Source organism: Palaemon carinicauda, chromosome 9 (genome assembly GCF_036898095.1).
Source record: "Palaemon carinicauda isolate YSFRI2023 chromosome 9, ASM3689809v2, whole genome shotgun sequence".
NCBI classification, from domain to species: Eukaryota; Metazoa; Arthropoda; class Malacostraca; order Decapoda; family Palaemonidae; genus Palaemon; species Palaemon carinicauda.
Genome location: NC_090733.1, coordinates 111,883,194 through 111,907,602, shown reverse-complemented (window position 1 = coordinate 111,907,602; position 24,409 = coordinate 111,883,194). Strand labels below are relative to the sequence as shown.

Here is a 24,409-nt window from a genome sequence, read left to right as displayed (position 1 = left end):
TTTTTCCTGTTGTTTTACAAACTTCTAAAAAGTTTTTTTTTTTTTTTCACTTGGGCTGATTCTGCTCTTAATGCTAGGTCATCTGCATAGCAGTTCTTAGAGCCCTATTTTTCTGCTTTCATTTATTGTTTTTGCATTACTGTGATAAACAATAAATGACCCTTTGCTGTTTCTTGAGGATTCTGTGCTGTTACCAGCAGGTCACCAACACTTACTTACCAATATCATTATGTTATGAATCAGTAACACTTTCCCTTTAATTATCTTTCTGTTACCTTCTACTTTCATAATGCTTATTGATATTCTCATCTTGGTACTCTGTCACATTCTCTCTCGAGATCACTATAGAAAGGGCATAATCTCTACCTTTCATGTGGTACTTTCTTTGTTGTTTCTGCATCTTGTTTTATTTCTTTGGCATAAAACCAAACTAAGAAAAAAATATCTACATTTCTTCCAGCACATTCAATATTTTCATGTGATGCTTGATTCCTCTTATTCCTCTGTACAGTATACTGTACCTCTATTCTCTTCCTTGCTTGTTCTCAACAAGAACTTTGAAGGCCTTTCCTACTTCAGTGAATCATTTTGCATCATGATTTTATCAGCATATCTAATTCTACTTCTCTATCTATGGCATATACTCTCACTTATTTGGTTGGTTGGCAATAGATAGTTTGGATCTTGTGCTAAATATCCACTGCCCCTAGGACACTTATTGCATTGTATATGAGAATTATATTACATTGCATATCTTAATTTTTTCCAAAATTGTCCTTTTCCTTCCTTTGATCTCTGTTTGTGGTGTAAATACTTTCTTTCCTGAGATTTTATCAGTCTGCATTATACTTTCGTTTATTTGGCCCACTACAATCATCTTGTGCTTTTTCATCCTTGACCCATAATTCCAACACATGTATAGCTAACACTCCATCAAACATTATAATCTGTTGTGTCACTACTGAATGCTTTTGTTTTAATTCCTTTGAAACTGGCTTCCTGTACACATGTTTAGACACTTCTTACTCTTGAGATTAGTAGCACCCAGTGCGTACTTACAGCTACTGGTTACTAGCGACCATTTGATTTAGGGCTAAGCTATAGGTGCCAGATAAGTACTCTGCAATGGTGTATCCCTTTTAATTCCCCTTTTGCTCATTATGAAGGGATAAAATAAGCTGCTTTTTATTGATAGGCAGATTTTAAGTTGGTTACTCTAGTTTATGTAAGCATCTACAAAAGATTGTTCCTATCTGGGTTAATGATGTATCTGCTTATAAAAAATGAAAATCCTCTCCTGATAATCATGCCTCTTCTTTTCTAGATACAAAGAAATGTTTGTTTGTGACCATTACAGTAGCCATTTTTAAGATAAATTTTTAGTTTGTTGAGTTTGACATTTTTAAGTTGATATCATGCTGTTTGTCAAAGTGTTTTTACTCACAAAGTAGTGGGAATAATCTGACAAGTATATTTGTTTTCTAAAGATTCCATTTTATAAAGCATTGGACTAAGCCTTGATTATGCAATGTATAATGCAAGTTGGGATGTATTTCAGAACTCAACTTTTCTGTACATCTTATACCAAGTATGTTTACAGCTCATATGGTGAAATTATCTATTAACTGGGCTTATTAACAGTACAGTCATGGTAATCTACTGGTAGTGATGATGATAGTAGGAAAGCAGTTTTACCACCAAAGTTCACATGTTTCTGCAGGGATTTATGTAGCTGCAGTGCCAAATATGGTGATCACTTAAGGGTTTTTTTTTTTTAATTTTGTTCATTATTTTTACTTTACTCGGGTCAATGTTTTACTTCGCCCAAATTTGCTTAATGGAAATGAAAATCTTAAGACTTTTGATTAAGATACTTTCAAGACAAGAGCCTTCTTTTCACTTCAAGGTTCTAGACTATCTAATGTTTCATGACATTTCATTATCTCAAGGGTATCAAGGCCTCGCTAAGTAAATTACACTATGCCAATATTTGAAAGATTTTCAGTATTTGTAGGTCATGAGGTTTATACATCATTTACCTTCAGATTTAGAAAGACATTTTAGGTATTCATTTCTGTAAACTATCATTAATTGGGAAATGTCTAAGTGGAAAGATACTCCTGGTTACTCAATAGACGCTGAAGTGCTTAGATCATGTACCTGTCTGTATCTATATCAAGAAAAGAGCAGGATAACTCCATACCCGTCACAGGGGTTACTCTGCAATCCTCTATGCTCCTTATCGTGGTCGCTGGTAACAGGAGAGGAGAGAGTTGGGCTCACTGGCACCTAATCAGCTCTGTCCTTGCTGTCAGCCCCCGTTTGAGGGGGTAACCTTTAATATGTAAAAAAAATTTTTTTTTTTTTATGATTAAAAATTTTTAGAAATTATTTTTGTATTTAGTTCTCTGTACTTTTTGCATGGAAAAGAAATTATTTTAAATTTTGTTCATTCTTTTTATTTTCAACCTTGGTTTTTTACATGGTATATATAATTCAAACTACAATTTTTACAAATAATGGAAGGGTAATTTTTACCTGTTTTTCATATGCCAAGTGAAGTTTCATGTAATTTTATTCAAACAGATTATTACCACAAGTCAACACACCTAACACATTCCAGATCTCCGAATCTAACCACTTAGATTCAGCCTCAAAACTATTTGGGGAAAAGATGCCTTGATTACTCGTGTTTGGGAATATTGTGCAAATGTCCCATTCAATACATTGTTTTTATCTAGGAATTTGGTATATATCCTTTATGATGAAATTTACTAGTTTTATGTATATACAGACATTGATCATGAGAATTGCGCAATGTTGTGGTTTTGGCCTATGAATCAAATTCCCATAGCAGAATAAAGACAAAGAAAATACTTATTTAATCAAGTACAGTAGTTAGTTTCTAGGGGAAGTTCCATACATTAGCAGTTTATTTTGATAGAATACATTATACAAAAACTGTATGCGGTTTTTCATAGACTTGTGTAGAATTTGTTTCCTACTTTAAACCAAAGTAAGATTTAATTATCATCAGTCATCATTTGTATGAAACCTGTTATGTTTTAGCATCATAAAGGTTACATATATCTATATATAAATACAAATAGTCTATCATATGCACGATTCTCAAACAAGTATTTTAAGGCATTTTTTAGTTTTAAAATGCATAACTCCAACACTTATTAAACAGGATGCAGATCTCTGAATTTAGGATAGTTTTGAAATTAAAAATGCCTTAGATACTTAATAAAAGTCTCGAATTTTACATAGGTGATGTGGAGTTTAATAGACCATTTATATATATTTATAGATGTGATGTGTAACCTTTGTTGATAAGACTACAGGTTTTATATAAATGTAAACCGATTATTATGAAACTTTACTTTGGTTTAAAGTAGGAAACAAATCTTATACAAGTATGTGTGAAAAACCAAACAGTTTTTGTTTAGTGTGCTTCATCAAAATAAAAAGCTTATGTATAGAACTACCCCTGGAAACTAAATATATCTTGATTAAATAAACATTTCTCTTCATCTTTATTCTGCTATAGGAATTTCCGATTCATAGACCAAAACCACAACATTGCACTATTCTCATAACCAGTGTCTGCATATGCATAAAACTAGTACACTTCATCATAAAGGATATACCAGATCCATAGATAAAAACCTATTGAATATCACATTTGCACAATTTTCCCAAAGACTAGCATTCAAGGAATTTTTTCCAAATGGTATTGAGAAAACGGTTAAATCTAAGTGGTTAGATTCAGAGATCTGGGACCTGTTTAGTAGGTGTTTGACTTTATGCTAAACTGTGGTAATTATCTATCTGATTAATGCAACATAACTATTCAATTTTATACATAAATCACAATGCAGCAGTACTCAATGTTTTGTACTATGGTAGCCACTAAGTTTTCAAATATTTAACAAAAAAACTATCTTTAACATTACTTTTAACATAATACTAAACAGCTTTCCAGTAACTCTTTAAAATATTGTGCACCTAGCATTTTACAGATCGTGAAAAGAGATAGGTTTAAATGCTAAAAGTATTGGTGTATAAATGAATGAAAGGTTCTTTTATGATTAATTTAAGGCTGGTGGAAGAAAATCTGTAAAGATGATCATGGTGTAAGCTAGACTAGGAAGGTAAATAGTATACGGTAAATATAAATATGATGCTGAAGAAAAATGACCAATTAATAATTCTATGCATTTTTGAAGCAACTGGTTTGTTGGGTTTATATAAACGGGAAAAAAAAATTATGAATGAGATAAATGTTCAAGGGGAGCTGAATAGACATATAGGAGTTTTTAAAATGTTACAATAAGATGCAAAACATAGTTATCTACTGGGATACTAATTTCCTGTAAGGCTAACTTTTGGATTAATTTTGTTTGCTAATAAAATAAACATTTAGATGAATGTTGACATCTATCTCGTTGCAATCATACTTTAAAAGTTTTATTTAGCTTTAAATCTGAAAAGTTGCAAGCTTTTAGTGTTATTAGGGATGTACTCCTTTCAATTTTCTCCTCAAAAAGTATATATTCACATTGAAAAACATTAGAGATGACTCCATTCAATTTTCTCCTCAAAAAGTTTATATTCGTAGAGAAAAACATTAGAGATGACTCCATTCAATTTTCTCCTCAAAAAGTTTATATTCACACACAAAACAATGTCATTCCCAAAATAAATCATCATAATCAGGATTATCAATACACTGTCAAGAAAAACTAAGTGTTTCACCAAAACACACTATCCTATCAGCATAAGATTAATAAAGAGCAAGGCACATTTCATTAATAACTGAATTCAAAGTTTTTTTAAAAAGAAATCTTTTTCATTGAAAGGTTTCCTGGTCTTTTCATCTAGTAAACCCACTATTACAAGGGAAAAAACAGAACTCTCGTTCCATCATCAGTTCAACTATATATATTCGGAATTTTTCATGTCTAAATTAAAACTAACAAATTATGCACCTGACGGGCATGTTATAACATTCACAATGCATGAAAACCCTATTTCTGAAAGCACAATACCAAAATGTTCTCAGGATATCTTTATTTAGTCTATGCATGTCCAACCCTTCTAATCTTTTATTCCTTACAAATCAAACTTAAGAAATTACTTTGCCCCTTTCTCAACTTCCCGTGCATGTCATATTTTATATCAATATAAACTAACTTTATAATCTTACAATCTATAGCTTCCTTCCCAAACACAGCCATCAACTCTCTTTGCCATGTTAAACATGCGATGAACATCTTTTACTGTTCCACAATTCTAAAATTACTCTGTAAATACTATACAAATCATCATATCCATTCCCTTACTCTTCGTGTAAGCTATTATGCTCATTTCCCTTTACCTTAACTAAATTGAAGTTCAACGTTTGTAACTTAACTACTATACAATCTATCCGTCAACCTTTAATTAAATTTACAGCAGTCTTTCCCATCTCACATATTTGCATCTACTGATACTCTTGTCAAAGGTCACTCCTCCACTAAATTTGTTTTCCTATTCAATATTCTCTAACACAAGTTTAGATTTCATAACAGTATCATCACAAATCACAGAATCTTTCAACACTCTTCATAATGTATTTTCACCTTTTAATTAATTACTTGTACTGCATAGAAAATCCTATTCTTAAATACTTATTATAGCTGCATGAAGAGCTATGATTCCCAAAAATACATTCTGGTCTAGAACAACAATTCCTCTTTTTGTGATGGTTAGGTTTCTTTGATTAAACTTATCTTTTTTTACTGTTGTCATTTTCCCATGTTTCACACATTTTGGTTTCATACTTTTCAGTAATCATTCGATTTTTTCCCACAAAATTTTCAGTCATTTCAATCATTGACATCTTTCATTACCCACACCATCCCATTCCTCTTACATACATACGCCTAATCATTGAACCTTCCTTCTATCACAACAGCTTCTACCTCATCTTGCACTAATTACCACGTTACTCCACTTCTCATTTAACGTAAGTACTTGTTTCTTTCTACAAAAAGAGTCTTGTAAACATTATTTCCCTTATTAAAAAGAAAAAAAAATAATGACCAGATATCCCTCAAGCTACTGTCTTTATACTATGGCAATCTCTACTTTACTTTGCAGTCTACTCTTCATATGAAGAGATAATTTTCCTCATTTTTGTTTTAAGTAAGCTATTATGTAATATATGCACATATATCAATACGCACGTACCTATTCAGCACCACGTATACTTAAACCTTTCTAAAATATAAAAGAGATTTTAAAAATAACCTTACTTAAATTTTTTAATATAATAACTGGAAAGCTGTAAAGTTTCAACATAACAAAAATACATATTGAATAAAGCCATGATAATTCAATAAACCCCCTGCACAGCAGACTGAAGCTTACACCAAATTAAAAAATTCTACTCTGCATTTATATACCTAAATTTCCAGCTTTAAAATTAGCCCCACCTCCGTATATAGAAATTACACGAGAACTGAAATATATCAAACAAGTATGGTTTTGGCACTGTTGATGCAATCTTAATACAGATGGAAAATGGTTAGGGTGGGGTAGGGAGACGGGTGTTATGGTAGTGGGTATTATTTGAATTAATATGAATATGAAAGTATATACAAATGTGTCTAAGTTCGTATATTGCAAATGATTGCTGTAGCTCCTACAGCGTGTATTCTAAGTGGGACCAGTTAAAGGTAAAAATACATGAGAAATCTGATAAAGATTAAATGTATTATTTTACTTTGTGAATAAGTGGACTTAATAATGTGAGCTAACACGGAAGCACATTGTGATAAATTGCGAGAGTAAACACAAATTCATGTCATATCCATAAATACTTCATTATCACTGGATCTGGTGATTAAATCTAAAATTCAAGGTAGAAATTTATCAAGACTTGAGAAATTGTGAAATTGATGAATGTAAATTTTTCATTTTCTTAAGAGTTGTCTTGAGGCAAGATCTTGTGAGGCTTGAAGCAGAGTTGCTTAAGTTCCAGAGAAGATGAATTGATGGCTTGTCTTCGTATTGTTATGGAGTCGTACTTCACCTGTAATTAAAAATATTACGTTAAATTTCTCGTCAAAACTTCAGAGAATCTAATTTTAGAAGATTTTAGATTCTAACAAAATGTTACCATTATACAACATAAAAACATTTGGAAGAAATTTCACAGTAATTAAAATTGAAATATGCAAGAAAACCTGGATGCTGGCTAAAAATATATAAAAAAAATATTCAGTCTAACCCGTTGTCATCTGAGGCCGTAAACTGTGATAAAGTGTGTTCCTTTACACAAGAATAAGAAAATTTTGGAGAAATTTAAACATACATCACGAATAAAACTCTCGCTTATTTTTTTACTTCATATACTGACTATTAATTATTAATCACCATATTCCAAGTCACAATTGACTACTGTACTGTGTTTATCATAGTAAAAACTTTACATTTAAAAATTGAGTAACTTAAGGCCAAGTTATCAAGCATAATAATAAAAGGCCTAAACGATTTTGAGAGTAAGAAGAGCACATTTTACATTACCATATACAGTATAGAGAAGAACAGACTAGTTATGCATGAATTGTTCGATCTTAAATAATTTTTTACATTTGATTTTATACACCAGGAATATTAATGTTAAAGTACACACACACACACACACACAGAGAGAGAGAGAGAGAGAGAGAGAGAGAGAGAGAGAGAGAGAGAGAGAGAGAGAGAGAGAGAGAGAGAGAGAGAGAGAGAGAGAGAGAATTAAGTTGTTTTAATCTACAAAAAATCATAAAAATTAAAATAGGAACTTGCGTCATATAGCAGATATGGTTCATCTGCACGTATAAATATGAAAGAAAAATATCGATTGCCTGACACTTAAACCATGAAAATAAATTGTCTAAAGAATTAATAATCAAAATACAGAAACCCAAGAGGTTTGGCCAATGTGATGTATTCATTCTTCATTATTTCAGGTTTTATTTTTATTTAGCTCGTGCATGATTTACTTTAGCTACTATTTCTATTTTCTTATTTATCCCTTGCATGATTTACTTTACTTTCTCGAGCTCTTATCCTATCTATTGATATGATCTGCTCGTAACATCATGACAGTAAGTATTTAGACCTTAGTTTTTATCGGTATCACTGTTTAATGAATCGACCAAAACGATTGGAAAGACCGAAACGGTCCAAACAATCACAGGAAAGATAAAATTCTGTAGTAATCATTATGTCCCCATGGCTCAGTTGTATGTGTATATATATTATATATATGTATGTGTATATATATTATATATATATATATACATATATATACATATATATATATATATATATATATATATATATATATATATAGATATATATATATATATATATATATATATATAATATATATATATATATATATATATATATATATATATATATATATATATATATATATATATATATATATATAAACAATCACAGGAAAGACAAAATTCTGTAGTAATCATTATGTCCCCATGGCTCAGTCGTATGTGTATATATACTACATATATATATATATATATATATATATATATATATATATATATATATATATATATATATATATATATATATATATATATATATATATATATATGTATGTATGTATATATATATGTATGTATATATATATGTATGTATATATATATGTATGTATATATATATGTATGTATATATATATGTATATATATATATATATATATATATATATATATATATATATATATATATATATATATATATATATATATATATATATATATATATATATATATATATATATATATATATGTATGTATATATGTGTATATATATTATATCTATATATATAATATATATACACATAGTATATATATATATATGTAATATATATGCAATATAAATAATATATATATATATATATATATATATATATATATATATATATATACATATGAATAGGTAAAATACATAAATCTTCAAGTATCAATGCTAACACGCGCTTAACACTTGCATGTTTGTTTATTGAGACAGTTTCCCCTGCTTCATATTTCTTTTATGTTCAAATTGTAAGCCATTTATTTATGTACTTGTTCGTTTATCTAATTTATCATAACGCTTATGAGGATTTTTAATCTATAGATAATCAAGAGCTTATTGTCACATGACCATAATGAAGTATAAGCTGTGCATTGTATCCCACGTAAATAGTTACTAATACTTGTGGCCACCATACAATACAAATAAAAAAATATTAATTAATTCAGCCAATGTCATGTTTAATTACTGTTTAAACAAGTTTACAATTATTAAACAAACTTATCTAGGATCATTTTGGTAACTTCGTGAAATCGTGGGCCATTTCGGTCTTTGGCATCGTTTTGGTTGTTAGCGAGACCCGATAGTTGCAAGATGTTCAATGATTCTTATTTCCTTGAGCAGCGTATTCTACGTTAAAGCATCTATTGATCCTGAATGTAAGTTGTGGGTTAGAATTCATATTCGATTTACATGTGTTTAATTTTCAAGCCTTAACTAGGAATTTTATTGTTCAACATGCACAGCTTTTTAGGAATTTTCTCTATCAATGATTGTAAATGCCAGACAGGTTTTATTCATATATGTATACCCCTGGAACAGCAAGAATACTTCTTGTATTCAATACATCCATCCATCCATCAAGATCTCTGCTTATAGAGATTAATCTTAATAAAATGTCAGTAGCAGCTAAAGTGATCCATCAGTACCCCTTATTTTCAATACAGTATTCTGTAACTACTGTAAGAGCAGCAATCACTATACAGTACATTATCACAAACACACGCAAGAGATTATTTGATATTGTAAAATGTATTATAGCCCTACATTGAAAATCGGTACGAAAATTATTAGTTACAGGTTGAGATTATTCCTTAAAAGACCGTTTCGTCTCAGTTTTCAATATGAATTATATCCCTAATTATATCAGGTTACGCAAAATATTTCAATTGAAACAGGTTTGTTACCGATAACTACAAAAAATATCCAGAGTAATACTTACATACCATATCACACAATAGTGACTGAAGCTTAAAAAGTCTATTGCAAAGATAACTGCTGAAATCAGCTTGCTTACTCCTGGTCAACCAGCTTTTCAAAATAAATCAGTCGCAATCTAAAAAGAAGACAAAATATCGATTAGTCTATGGTAATCGCTAACCACAATCAGAATGAAGTTTCATATCAATTAACATAAGTTTAACTAATTCACAAGTTGAAGGATTAAGTAAGAATAAACTAAAAACTTACATTGTCTCGTGTTATTCACATAAAATATAACTAATATTGTCTGAATTATACTACAGTATTACTAGCATTTCTCGTTTTATAATCTGAATACACAATGATGATTTTTTTTGGTAGTACAATACAGACTTACTTGGGGAAATTAACTATCAAACTATGGGGTTCATTACAGGATATTTTAGTATATTTATGAAAAATCTAAATGCTCAGTCTAAGAGAGTCCGTGGCTTTTCTTGGGCACCCATTGACTTCCCTTAGAGCATCCTTGGCTTCTCTTAGGGCACCCTTTGGCTTTTCTTAGGGCAGCCCATAGCATTCTGAGGGTAACCCTTGACTTCTCTTATGACAGCCTCATAGCTTTTCTTGTAGCAGCCCGTAGCTTTTCTTGTAGCAGCCCGTAGCTTTTCTTGGGGCAGCCCGTAGCTTTTCTTGGGGCAGCCCATAGATTTTCTTGGGGCAGCCCATAGATTTTCTTGGGCAGCCCGTAGATTTTCTTGGGGCAGCCCGTAGATTTTCTTGGGGCAGCCCGTAGATTTTCTTGGGGCAGCCCGTAGATTTTCTTGGGGCAGCCCGTAGATTTTCTTGGGGCAGCCCGTAAATTTTCTTGGGGCAGTCCGTAGATTTTCTTGGGGCAGTCCGTAGATTTTCTTAGGGCAGTCCGCAGTTTTTCTTGGGGCAATCCGTAGTTTTTCTTGGGTCCGCCTAGAACTTTTCTTGGTGCCACCTAGAAATTTTCTTGGGGCACCCCAGAACTTTTCTTCGGGGCAGTTCATAGTTTTTCTTGGGGCAGCTCTTAGCTTTTCTTGGGTCACCCCGTAATTTTCTTGGGTCAGCCCGTAGTTTTCTTGGGTCAGCCCGTAGCTGTTCTTGGGGCAGCCCGAAGCTGTTATTGGGGCAGCCCGAAGCTGTTATTGGAGCAGCCCGTAGCTTTTCTTGGGGCAGACCGTAGCTTTTCACAGGACAGCCCATAGTTTTTCTTGGCGCAGCCCAGAACTATTCTTGGGGCTGGCCAGAACTTTTCTTGGGGCTGGCCAGAACTTTTCTTGGGGCAGCCCAGAACTTTTCTTGGGAGCGTCTTTTCTTAGGGCAGCCTGTAGTTTTTCTTGGGACAACCAGTAGTTTTCCTTAGAACAGCCTGAAAATTTTGTTGGGGCAGCCCCGGAACTTTTCTTGGGGAAGCCCCGGGACTTTTCTTGGGGCAGCTACCCTGGAACTTTTCTTTTGCTAGGCTGGAACTTTTCTTGGGGGCAGCCCAGAACTTTTCTTGAAGGCAGCCCAGAACTTTTCTTGGAGACAGCCTAGAACTTTTCTTGGGGGCAGACCAGAACTTTTCTTGGGGGTCAGCCCAGAACTTTTCTTGGGAGCAGCCCAGAACTTTTCTTGGGGGCAGCCCAGAACTTTCTTGGGGGCAGCCCAGAACTTTCCTTGGGGCAACCCGGAACTTTCCTTGGGGCAACCCGGAACTTTCCTTGGGGCAACCCGGAACTTTCCTTGGGGCAACCCGGAACTTTCCTTGGGGCAACCCGGAACTTTCCTTGGGGCAACCCGGAACTTTCCTTGGGGCAACCCGGAACTTTTCTTGGGCCAACCCGGAACTTTTCTTGGGTCAGACACTTTTCTTAGAGCAGCTTAGAACTTTTCTTGGACAAGCTCGTGCTTTTCTTGGGCTAACCTGTAACTTTTCATAAGGCAGTCCAGAGTTTTCATTCGAGCAGCTTATAGCTTTTCTTAAGACAGCCTGTAGCTTTTCTTGGGACAGCTCGTAGCTGATCGTAGGGCATCCTGTAGCTTTTCTTAGGCTAGCCCTGAGCTTTACTTAGGCCAGCCCATAGCTGTTCTTAGGATAACCCGTAACTTAATTGTTCTTAGGGGGAAACCATAGCTTTTCTTAGGCTGTATATATTTTATGAATTATGCCCCTTACTGTGTCAGGCTACATGAAACTATTTGAATTGAGACACTTAACAATTTTCTTCTACCAATACTAACAAAAATATTAACGAATAATACTTACATATAACTTCCCATGGTGGTGACCATAGCTTTAAAACATACTACAAAGATGGCAGCTCTGTAATTAGCTTGCATACTCTTGGTCAACCAAGCTCTTTAAAATGAATCATTGCAGCAATCTGGAAAGAAGTAAAAATGACTATTAGTCTACAATGGTATGAACAGTTTAACATCAATCAACAATAAGTTCAACTAATCCACAAGTTCAAGGATTAGAGAAGAATAAACTAAAAGCTTATGAAATTGGGTCTATTTTGTGTTATTCCCACAAAAGACAGCTGATATTGTCCGAATTATACTATTAATAGTACTTCATTTTATAATCTGAACACACAACTTTTTGATAGGGAAATGCACACTCCGGGAAATGATTATTTAAGTATAGGGTTCATTCGAGATTATTTTTAATACGTTTATGAAAGGTCCAAGTGCTCAGTTCCTGAGAGAGCCCATGGCTTTCCTTAGAACACCTTTGGTTTCTCTTGGGACAGCCCATAGCTTTTTTTGGAGCTGCCAGTAGTTTTTCTTGGGGTGGCCCATAGTTATTTTTGGGGTGGCCAAGTAACCTTTCTTGGAGTAGCCCGTAGTTATTCTTGGGGCAGCTCGTAGTTTTTCTTGGAGCGGCCCGTAGTTTTTCTTGGGGCGGCCCGTAGTTTTTCTTGGGGCGGCCCGTAGTTTTTCTTGGGGCGGCCCGTAGTTTTTCTTGGGGCGGCTCGTAGCTTTTCTTGGAACTGCCCGTAGCTTTTCTTGGGGACGCGCGTAGCTTTTCTTGGGGACGCTCGTAGCTTTTCTTGGGGACGCTCGTAGCTTTTCTTGGGGACGCTCGTAGCTTTTCTTGGGTGCGCTCGTAGCTTTACTTGGGGCAGCCCGTAGCTTTACTTGGGGCAGCCCGTAGCTTTACTTGGGGCAGCCCGTAGCTTTACTTGGGGCAGCCCGTAGCCTTTTCTTAGGGCAGCCCGTAGCTTTTCTTAGGGCAGCCCGTAGCTTTTCTTAGGGCAGCCCATAGCTTTTCTTAGGGCAGCCCATAGCTTTTCTTAGGGCAGCCCATAGATTTTCTTGAGGTAACCCATAGCTTTTTTTTAAGGCATCCCGTAGCTTTTCCTATGGCAACGTGTAGCTTTACTTATGGCAACATATAATCTTTCTAAGGGCAGCCTGTAGCTTTTCTTAAGACAGCCTGTAGCTTTCCTTAAGGCAGCTTGTAGCTTTTCTTAGGGCAGACTGTAACTTAAGGTAGTATGTAGCTTTTTTTAGCGCAACCAGTAGGCTCCCCATAGCTTGTCTCAAAGTTGCCCTAAGTTTCCTCTGGACAGCCCTCAAGTTTCCTCGGGACAGCCATTAAGTTTCCTCGGGACAGCCATTAAGTTTCCTCGGGACAGCCCTTAAATTTCCTCAGGGCAGCCCTTAAGTTTCCTCAGGGCAGCCCTTAAGTTTCCTCAGGGCAGCCCTTAAGTTTCCTCAGGGCAGCCCTTAAGTTTCCTCAGGGCAGCCCTTAAGTTTCCTCAGGGCAGCCCTTAAGTTTCCTCAGGGCAGCCCTTAAGTTTCCTCAGGGCAGCCCTTAAGTTTCCTCAGGGCAGCCCTTAAGTTTCCTCAGGGCAGCCCTTCTGACCCTAATTTTTCTGAGGATTGACCCAAGACTGTAATTTTTCTTAGGACCATAAGTTTTTTGAGGAATGACCCTAATTTTTCTACGGACTAACCCTAGTTTCTCTTTAGGTTGAGCCTAATTTTTCTTAGGGCAGCCAATAATTTTTCTTAGGGCAGCCCATAATTCTTCTTAGGGCAGCCCATAATTCTTCTTAGGGCAGCCCATAATTCTTCTTAGGGCAGCCCATAATTCTTCTTAGGGCAGCCCATAATTCTTCTTAGGGCAGCCCATAATTCTTCTTAGGGCAGCCCATAATTCTTCTTAGGGCAGCCCATAATTTTTTCTCAGGGTAGCCCGTAATTCATCCCAAGAGCCCTCCACAACACCGCCTCCTGGATGTTACACCCGTCCCTCGCCAGTGACCACTTCGCCATCCTCCACAGGGTACCAACCCCCAAACTCCCACCAATCCCACCACCCCCGCCAAGATGGAATCCTGATTTTGCCCAATGGGACATCTTTGAGAGGCACATGACAAGATGGGCTCTCAAGCTCGCAGAAAACCCATCTGAGGACCCCACCTTCCTCCTTACGGAGTTTACAAAACAAATCACCCTGGCTGCGGATGCCTCCACGCCCAGGAAAGGCAGGAACCCGCAACACAATCATAGGGACGCGTGGTACTACTGCCCGCGCATAAAAGAAATGAACAGACGAATAAACAGGACAAGGAAGCTCTTCAGACGGCACAGGAGTGATGGGCTATTCCTTCTACAGAGGGAGCTCATAGCCGAAGCAGTTCAAGTTGCCAACGAAGTAAAATGGGAAAAATGGCTCCAATGGAGCAGCCAAATTTCACAACAAACATCTCTCAAAGCCATCTGGGCCTGGTTTAACAAGGTCTCAGGATCCAAAAAACACCAGACCAATCCCACTCATCCTCAACCCCATCAAGAGGCCATGAACATAGCTCAAACCTTTGCAAATTGGACGAATTCAACTAACCTATGCCCAGCTACCCAGGCCAGGCAGGAACAACTTTGGCCCAGAAGAAATGACCTAGTCAGAGCAGCCTGCAATGAACCGTCATGCACTGATGCGCTCTACACTTCAGCCGAACTTGAGGCTGCCCTACCTAAATGTAGAGATACAGCCCCTGGTGCCGATGATATTACTTATTCTATGCTAAAGCATCTTGGCGAACCTGCCAAAAATAGCTACTTACACATAATTAACCTAACGCATGCTCAGAGCATCAGGCCCGAACAATGGAACAAACAGGACACCAACCCAATACCAAAGCCTAAGGAAATAAATGCCTATCGTCCCATTGCCCTACTCAGCTGCACTGGTAAGGTAGCTGAACGGATGGTCCTCCGGCGGCTTCAGTGGGTGGTGGGCCCTTTGCATGACAGGCTTTATGCCTACACAAGAGGCATTGGAATAAGAATGTCTAGCTGATGTCATGGCCACAGTCAACATAAAAAGCGCACTAGTTGCTTTCCTTGATCTTGAGAAGGCCTATGAGTTAGCCAGCTCTGACGCCATTCTGACATCACTAGTCATCAAAGGCGTCAGAGGCCACCTCCTTGAGTGGATGCAGAAATATACCCAAAACAGGGAAGCTAGAGTTACTTTCCAGGGACCCACGTCACCATACATACCACTCAAAAATGGCACTCCACAAGGAGGGATATTAAGCCCCTTCTTAATCAATGTACTCATTGAAAATATATTGAAAGACGACTACCCGGAGGGCATTCAAATCTTCATCTACGCAGACAATATCTGCGTTGTCTGCCCACACACAGTCAACAACAAACACCGTAAAATGCAAATCGCCCTAGACACCATTGCAGCAAGCTGTCAGGTCTTAGGACTGAAAATAAACCCGAACAAGACCAAAGCCATGGCTGTCAAGCACTCTCAACCACCCCCTCCACTAAACCTACTAGTAACACCTATTGAATGGGTCAACAACTTAACCTACTGTACTTAGGTGTTAACCTAAACTTCAGGCTATCACCCAGTCCCAAAATAACGTTCCTCAAGCACAAGGCCAACAGCCGACTGAACGCACTCCGACGCATCACGTCCCTAAACCAAGGTGCCACACATAACATTCTAAGACTCTTCTACATTCAGGCTGTACGCTCTTTGGTAGAATATGCAGCCCCTGTTCTCACTACCCTCAGCCCTACACAGGAAAAGTCCATCGAAGTAATTCAAAATAATGCCATGAGGACCATCCTTGCTGCCCCGATTTGGACCAAGCTCTCACTGCTTCGAGCCGAAACCCATCTCCTGCCACTCACAGATAGGATACTCACGAAACAGCTCTATAATCTTCGAAACTTTCAAGACCAACCGAATTGCCCACTCCATAACAAACTCCAAGGCCTAATCTCTCTTTCGGAAGATTTGGCCCCTCCTCACACCTATGCTGGCCATCTTATCACAGCCCTAAGATCCAACGGCTCTCAGACAATGCTATCTATACTAAAAAAAGACACCTTCCACCCGGACTTTTCGGAAAAACCCCCCCCTGGATTCCCAGCCCAATCAAGTACCATTACACTACCCTCCCGTTCTCCAAGGCGCTATGCCCCCCAGCACAGGCCTTGAGAGCAGCCCTCGATCCGATCACCCTCATGCTCGCTGACAATGTGTATTATACTGACGGCTCTGTAGACAGGGAGGTTCCTGCGGTAGCTGCAGCAGTCTACTCCCCACATTTCTCGACCTGCTGGAGGATCTCCAACAATGCCTCCACACTCTAAACTGAATTAGTTGCCATACTCAAAGCCCTCACACACTCACTCACCAGTCAAGGTAACACCACGATACATACTGACTGCAGAGGAGCCAAGATATCCAAGAAAACACACTCATCATCTCCTCTATCAGACAGATAGCCCACACACATGCTCTCCAGAACCGACAGGTCACAATAAATTGGATCCCCAGTCAAATAGGTATACTCGGTAATGAAGAAGCCGATTGATTAGCAAAGCAGTCCCTCCAAGTCAACACTATCAGCATAACCCTCAACCCATCGCATGAACAGTTCAAATCAGCAATGAATGCTTACTGTCAAACTCAACTACATAGCTCCATCAGACAAGCCCTATTTGCCTCGTCAAAATCAGCAAAAGGTAAATGTCTAGGAGAAGGCCGCACCCGTTTTTCATGTATTAACGCCGAAAAACGGCAAAAAACAACCAGATTATTGTTGCACAGTGCATAGAAACATGAGGAAATGAATAAAAAAGAATCTAAGACTTAACTCTTACACACAAAATGTAAGCATAAACCTACTACTACAATTATGGGGGACCCCAGTGGGAAGCGGAGTTTTGGGTGGGGGGGGGGGGGGGTCAAATGATTTTCGCAATAAATGAATACTTATCCTTCTACCACCCCTCCCCATATACCCCTACCTAGCCCTACCAGGGGGGGGGGGGGTGTTTCTGCCCCCCCCCCCCCCTTTAGGCCACTGATTTTCAGGGCACTACCGAACCTAATAAACCCACCTAACCTAGCCTAAGGGGCTCTGTACCCCTACCTAGGCCTACCGAGGGGGCTCCACCCCCCTGCGACCCCCCCCCTTACGGCCACTACCTAACACATCCATCAAATCAAATCCAAAGTGATGGTACTGCTGTATGCATCGTTATACTATCACCATTATAAAGTACTCTATAAATTAATGAAGCTTACCTTAAACTGTTGGTTCATAAAGATGTGCTGCTGCTTTGAGGAAAACGTGAAGCCGTTGCGAAGGTTCCTTGACATGCAGGACAATTTTTATTTTGTAAAATTAAATTGTGTCTCTGGTACAAATCCACTAGTTTTTCAATATTCCCCGAATAAGTTACAACAAATTCATTGTAAGTTAGGAAACAGTCAGGACAAGAAGATGGAATTTCAACTTCTTGTGAAACATGAGATGACGTGCTTGCTAGTATGGCCTCCATGTCTAAGAACGAAATGAAATGCCTGGGTAAGATAATGTATTGTCGCACTGTTGTATTGTCGCGCTATGATTGGGCAAACATGTATGACGTCATAGTGGATAGGCGCTGTGATTGGCCAAACGTGTAAGACTTCATAGTAGACTAGTTTGTCTGTGGATTATAGTGGTTACAGGGCTCATTTGAGCAAAAACAAGACACAGTCAACAATAACAACAGACTTAGAAAAAATCTGGGAGGAAGACAAGAGTAGCGTGAGTTTGATGGTCGATATTTCGACTATTATTGATTTTCACTAAATTATCTCACTCGTATACCACTATTTACTCACATTCCTACACATTCTAGTAAAAATAAATTGAATATCACTGATATCTTCATGCGGCCCTCTCCTAGACATTAACCCAGCAAAATGGTATCTCAACACTACCAACCTGGCACCACATGATCTACCAAAGAAAACGCCCAGCAAACTAACAGTAATCTACCACAGACTAAGGTTAGGGTACCCCTGCTCATGGGAAATCATCAACCCTGAGGAAAGGCAATGCAAATACTGCGAAGCTGTTCAGGCACTCCCACTAGATCATTACCTCTGCCACTGCCCAGAAACCACAAATCTGAGACAAAACCTCGGCCAAGGAGTGCCGCATACTGCAGAACAGGTGACTGCACACATTCTCAAAAACATAGACGCTTGCAGGTTTTCTGCGATCTTACCCCCACCTAGGTAAGAAGGTCTCTCCCAGCCTATGCAGAGACAAACTCTCAACCACCCTTAGCCCTCTTCTCCTCGGTTAAGGCTTTCCCCCGCCTTTTTTGCCCTCTAACGCAAATCACTCCGCTCCTCTCCCAGCCCCTCTAACTCACTGGGACCAAGCTCTATATAACCTTTCACCCTTAAAATTTCATCTCAACTCTTTGGCCCTCAACAGGACCTAAACACTGGGTCTCTTGACCCTGCCTGCCATTCATATAAGAAAAATCTTTTCGACGCTGTCCCTGGCATGCCAGAGCCATACCCAGTGACACCAGGCAAACAGTAATAAGTACTTATGCTTAAAACTGCTTCTTTCCCCTTCCACTGAGAACCCTTCCCTTCTCTCCAAGTCTCTCTAACTCACTGGGACTAAACTCTTTAATCTTTCACCCTTGAGCTTAATCTCATCACTTTGGCCCTAAACAGGCCTAAACACTTGGTCTCTTGACCCTACCAGCCTGAAGCAGGCATTTCTATAAGTAAAGCCCTTTGATGCCGCCGCTGGCCTGCCAGGGGCTTAATCAGTGCTGGCCCTTGGGCTGAGCAAGCTCGCAACATGTTGCGAAATCTAAATTGACCTTTGCAAACAGCAATAAGTACTTACACTTAAAACTGCTCCTTTCTTCTCCCACTGGGAATCCTCCTTTCCTCTCCCAGACTCTCCTACTCACTGGGACTCTCTGCTATACAGACTTTCCCCTACCACTATAAAACCTCTCTTCTCGCTCCTAACTAGGAGCAAAAAAAATATATATATATATATATATATATACTTCTAGGCCCCGCTGATCTGCAACCATCACACCTACCCGCCATGAAACCACCTAGGGGCTAGACGCACCGTCAAAAAGCCCCTGTCCGGAGAGAAGCTCCGGGCACTCTAAAGAAGTAGAAGTAGTAGTTCCAAGTCTTTAGTTCCTCCTCCACCAACCCCTTCCCTTGCACAACATTGCGCTCCTTTTTGCTTCCCCAGCATTTAAAGAACCTCCTTAATTACCGTACAAGAGGAGGAGAGCTGCAGGGCTGCATTATTTTGGAGTGAATGGAGAGCGTGCTCTTCTAAACAAATACCTCATATGTAAACTATAAAAAAAAAACTTATGTCAGCCTGTTCAACATAACATTTGCTGTAAGCTTGAACTTTTGAATTCCACAGATTCCACTACCCGATTAGGAAGACCATTCCACAACTTGGTCACAGCTGGAATAAAACTTCTAGAATACTGTGCAGTATTGAGCCTCATGGTGAAGGCCTGACTATTAGAATTAACTGCATGCTGGTATTATGAATAGGATGGAATTGTCCAGGAAGATCGGAATGTAAAGGATGGTCAGAATTATGAAAAACCTTATGCAACATGCATAGCGAACTAATTGAACAACGGTGAAAGAGATTAATATTTAGATCAGGAATAAGAAATACACCAAATTGGTTTCATTGTAGTGTATTACAACAGGGCGATGTAACCTAGGAAAACTACAACTTTTTCTTATAGAAAAAATTACGCTCTTCGAAAATGACACTCATTCCCGTCGCAAATGAATAGTTTCAGAAATATATATACATCTATATCCTCCGATAATTGGGGGCCCAAAGTGGGAACTCGGGGTTTTGGGTGGGGAAAACATACTGGGGAATCGATATATAAACGTAAAACAAGCCTTTTCTTCTCTATTCATTACCTTCTTGAAATTATAATAACCGGAGGAAAATACAAAACAGTATATCTGAATAAACTTTGGAGGCGCCGTTACAAAGATTGTGTCATGAAAAAATACAGTAACCAGTGCTGCCAACGTCCGATGTAGATCAAACGTTATTTTGTGACCTGTCATACTACTAGGCTAGGTTAGGTGGGTTTGTTAGGTTCTGTGCCCTTTCATTACTTTTTATATATTGGGTAAAACTTATATGGAGAAATTATTTAAAATACGTATGGAAATATCTATCATTGCTATCGTTAGTAATGTCAACGTGCCGTTGGTAACTGTATACGATACGTAAACGTTGGTAACACTGTGTATTATTGGTAACGTTGCTAATGTTATCGTTCGCAGTACATTCGTAAGAGAAGTGACACCGTGCAACTTAAAGTTAGCCGAATTGGTTGATCTGTTTGTTTCCGATTGAAATGAACAACAAATTCGGTTAAATCACGTTATTTACTATAGGAAAATATATATTTTCTGTTCGAAATCTCACCCTGCAATACAATAAAAAAAATTACCAAAAATTTAATAGGCCGTAAGTTCTTGTTTAACAAATTAGTATGAGAATCAGCAGCAGAAGACCAAACAGGAGAGAAATACTCAAAACAAGGTAAAATGAAAGAATTAAAACTACGGTAAATTTTTACAAGCACTTACCAGGCCATAGGCGATATTTGCCATTACAAACATCATCAGCCACACATTTCAGTCACTTTTTCTTCTATGCACTTTTCGGCGGAAATGCATAATTAACGAGTTATTCAATATCTTATTTTTAATATTTGTTAAAAAATGGACAAGTCATTCGACATGTTGACTCCACAGCAAATATTGTCATCTGAGCCTCTTTGCACCCTCGCATACCCATAAGTAAGTAGTCCAATTTATACTAATATTTTCCTCAGCCAATTTTTTTTATTTGTTTCATTTGTATGCATGTCTTTTACATATTGTAATTAATATTTTGTTATTTAGTTTACGTTAAATCACTTAGAAAAACGTTATTGTGGTTTCCCCCCCCCCCTTTCTAAGGCATTTTTGGTCCGAGACACAAGCATTAGCGGTTGAAAAGCATTTTTTTCGTGCATCCTCTCAGGCATTTTATTTTTCTCTTCTCGTTTTTCATGTTTGTATGCATGTATTTTAAACATTTTACTTAATATTTTGTTGTACCAAAATGGGTTAGCGTATTTCTCTGTACTAGTTTACGTTGAAGCACCTAGAAAAACGTTATATTATTTTTTTTTAGTTTTTTCCCCTTTTTGGAGGCATTTCGGGTGCAAGACACACATTTCCGGTATGGCGCGCATTAATCTTCTGCACATTCGTTACAGTTCAAATTTTAGTTTGCGATGGCAACCGTCGAAGTCAGTTGTGCGGGCTGTAGTCTTGACTATTTTAAGTGTATCAATACCTTTTATTCGAAAAACAGCGAAATCATAATTTTTTTACAAGGACACGGTGCTTTACCTGTGGCAGTGAAGTGCCCCCATTGCGATATTCTTTGCAGTTATAATAGTAATACGCACCTGTTTTTCTGTCGACGTCGTAGGAAAGCTCCCAAGAAAAAAGCTAGTGTTCAGTGTACATACACCGTTTCTTTGTTCAAGGGTACATTCTTAGATAATGCACATGTGAAACCTTGGGAAGTGGCTCTTTTTGTGAATCATTTTTTAAGCAAACATTGGGATCACTCTACCATCATAGACTGTTTACATTGGTCGAGCAGAACAAGTGTGGATTGGCGAAGCTTTTGTTCGGAAGTAACCGAAAAGTGGTTTTCAGAACAATCCCCGGTGGGTGGTCAAGACATCGTCGTGGAAATTGACGAAACACTAATTGTACGTAGAAAATATAATCGTGGTAGACAATTAAATCAAGTGTGGTTGTTTGGAGGAATTGAGCGTGTCCAAAAAAAAATTTATCATTCCGTTACATCACGAAGGGCAAGACAGAAGTGCTGAGACCCTTATCCCATTAATTAAAAAGTATATCTTGCCAGGCTCTATTGTAATTAGTGATGGTTGGGCAGCGTATCGAAATGTAGGAAATGAGGGATATACCCACAAAGTGATAAACCATAGTGAGGAGTTTGTCCAAGGGACAGACCCAAGTGTGCACACGCAAAACATTGAAAGACTTTGGAGAGACGTCAAGGAGTGGTCCAAACGACCGGGGAATCGATCTGAATATCTGGAACAATATTTGGCCAGATATTTATTTATTTCACGTTACAATCACGATCAGTGTTACCATCATTTTTGGCTGCAAGTTGGTCAGCTTTACAGACCACATGGTGACCGTGCACGACCCATTGCTGAACAACCTGAAGCAGATAACCCAGTATCGGACTCTGATTCAGACTCATAAGGTAAATACATAATTTTTTCCTGTGACGAGCTAGGTTAGGCACAGTGACCGCTTAGGTTAGGGGCAGTGACCGCCTAGGTTAGGGGCAGTGACCGCCTAGGTTAGGGGCAGTGACCGCCTAGGTTAGGGGCAGTGACAGGTCAGGTTAGGTTAGGTTAGGTTAGGATAGGTTAGGTTAGGTTAGGTTGGTTTCTTTAGTTATCAATGGCAAGAAAATATGTTTTTCTAGTTGATTTTGATGTGTTTTGCAGGAATTTCACCTTCATATTTGTCGAAAATACAGTTTTTGTCACACACCATTTGGGGTGTGGGATAAAAACGGATGATTTCCGCCAAAAATGAAGGTGAAATTCGTGCAAAACACATCAAAATCTACTGGTAAAACATATTTTCTGGCCCCTAGGCCCTGGTAAGTCATAGTAAAAATTTACCAAAACGACTTCAGAATAAATTGATCAATGAAAATCATAACTCTCAATTAGACAATTTTTTTGTTCAATGGAAGACAGACCGACCTAATGTGCTTCTCTAAAAGTAAACTTGCTGTCGAGATTCACACCTAAAATCTTAAAAAAGTCACACAGTTAAAGAAACCTTATCAATGTTGAGATTTTTATGTTGAGGAGCCACTGTCCTTGACCTCCTTGTGATCATACTCGAGTTTTGTTAGGATTCAACATCATACCCCATAATTTGCACCATCTGGGCCTGGTTCAACAAGGTCTAAGGAAGCAAAATAAGAAGAGAACCTTCCGAATTAATAAAAATTTACCCTTCTGTTCGCGAAACCGTCTCAAAATTTGTTCCAACCGGTTGTGCAAATAATTCATTACCAAAATTTCACATATTTGATAAAACCCGAAAAAAATTCTTGTTAAAATACCAGAAACGAACATTCCCCCTAAGGAAACCCTTGAAAAGCTCAATACTTACGTCTAAGTAAAATAACATGGCGATAACTGTCTTGAAATTATCCAGGTCTTCCTTCAAGGATGTCACTAGCGAGACTAACCTTTCTCTAAATTTTCACGAGGTTCCAGCAATACGGCAAAAAATATGCACCTTTCAATATTTATATTTATCATTAACATTTTACAAATGTTCTAATGAAATTAGTTGTTTCTCTTTCATGTGTAATTACGCAAAAACGGACATCAAAGAATATTTGATATGAAAAGAACATAATTTGTCTTTTTAAGAGACTCTCGATATACCATCTAGTGTTAATTACTAAGGGGTTGGGGGTAGGTCGCGGTTAATGATGGTTAAAAAGGGTATTATAGAAGTGGTAGTTAGTTACGTGTTCGTTAACGGTATATTATTTAAGGATATTCATTATAGATACGGTAATGAAAAGATAACTTAGTGATTTTCTTTATGTCAAGTAATGATTTAGATAACAACAACAATAATAATAATAATAATAATAATAATAATAATAATAAATCGGTGTATATAATCTTATTTTGTGGCATAGGTATACAGTTGCTCAGACGACATTCTGTCGCCTATACATACTGTACATACATAGGCTACATAGCCTACATCCATAAACATTTTGCACAATTCGATGCAATTTATTTCGCATTGATTGAAGGATATATAAATGGATTGCCTGGAAATCTCTCTCTCTCTCTCTCTCTCTCTCTCTCTCTCTCTCTCTCTCTC

At 37.6% G+C, this 24,409-nt stretch overlaps 1 long non-coding RNA gene across 2 annotated transcripts; it reads right to left on the bottom strand.

The window, feature by feature from the left end:
* Positions 1-5,024: 5,024 nt before the first annotated feature.
* Positions 5,025-23,780, bottom strand: LOC137647048 (uncharacterized). Of its 2 annotated transcripts, none has more exons than XR_011045519.1 (4): positions 23,675-23,780; positions 12,341-12,458; positions 10,082-10,195; positions 5,025-7,081 (listed from the first exon to the last, which is right to left on the bottom strand). It is a non-coding gene; the product is annotated as an uncharacterized lncRNA (long non-coding RNA). The 2 variants fall into 2 exon arrangements; XR_011045518.1 differs by having other exon boundaries at positions 10,086-10,195.
* Between the last annotated feature and the right edge of the window lie 629 nt (positions 23,781-24,409).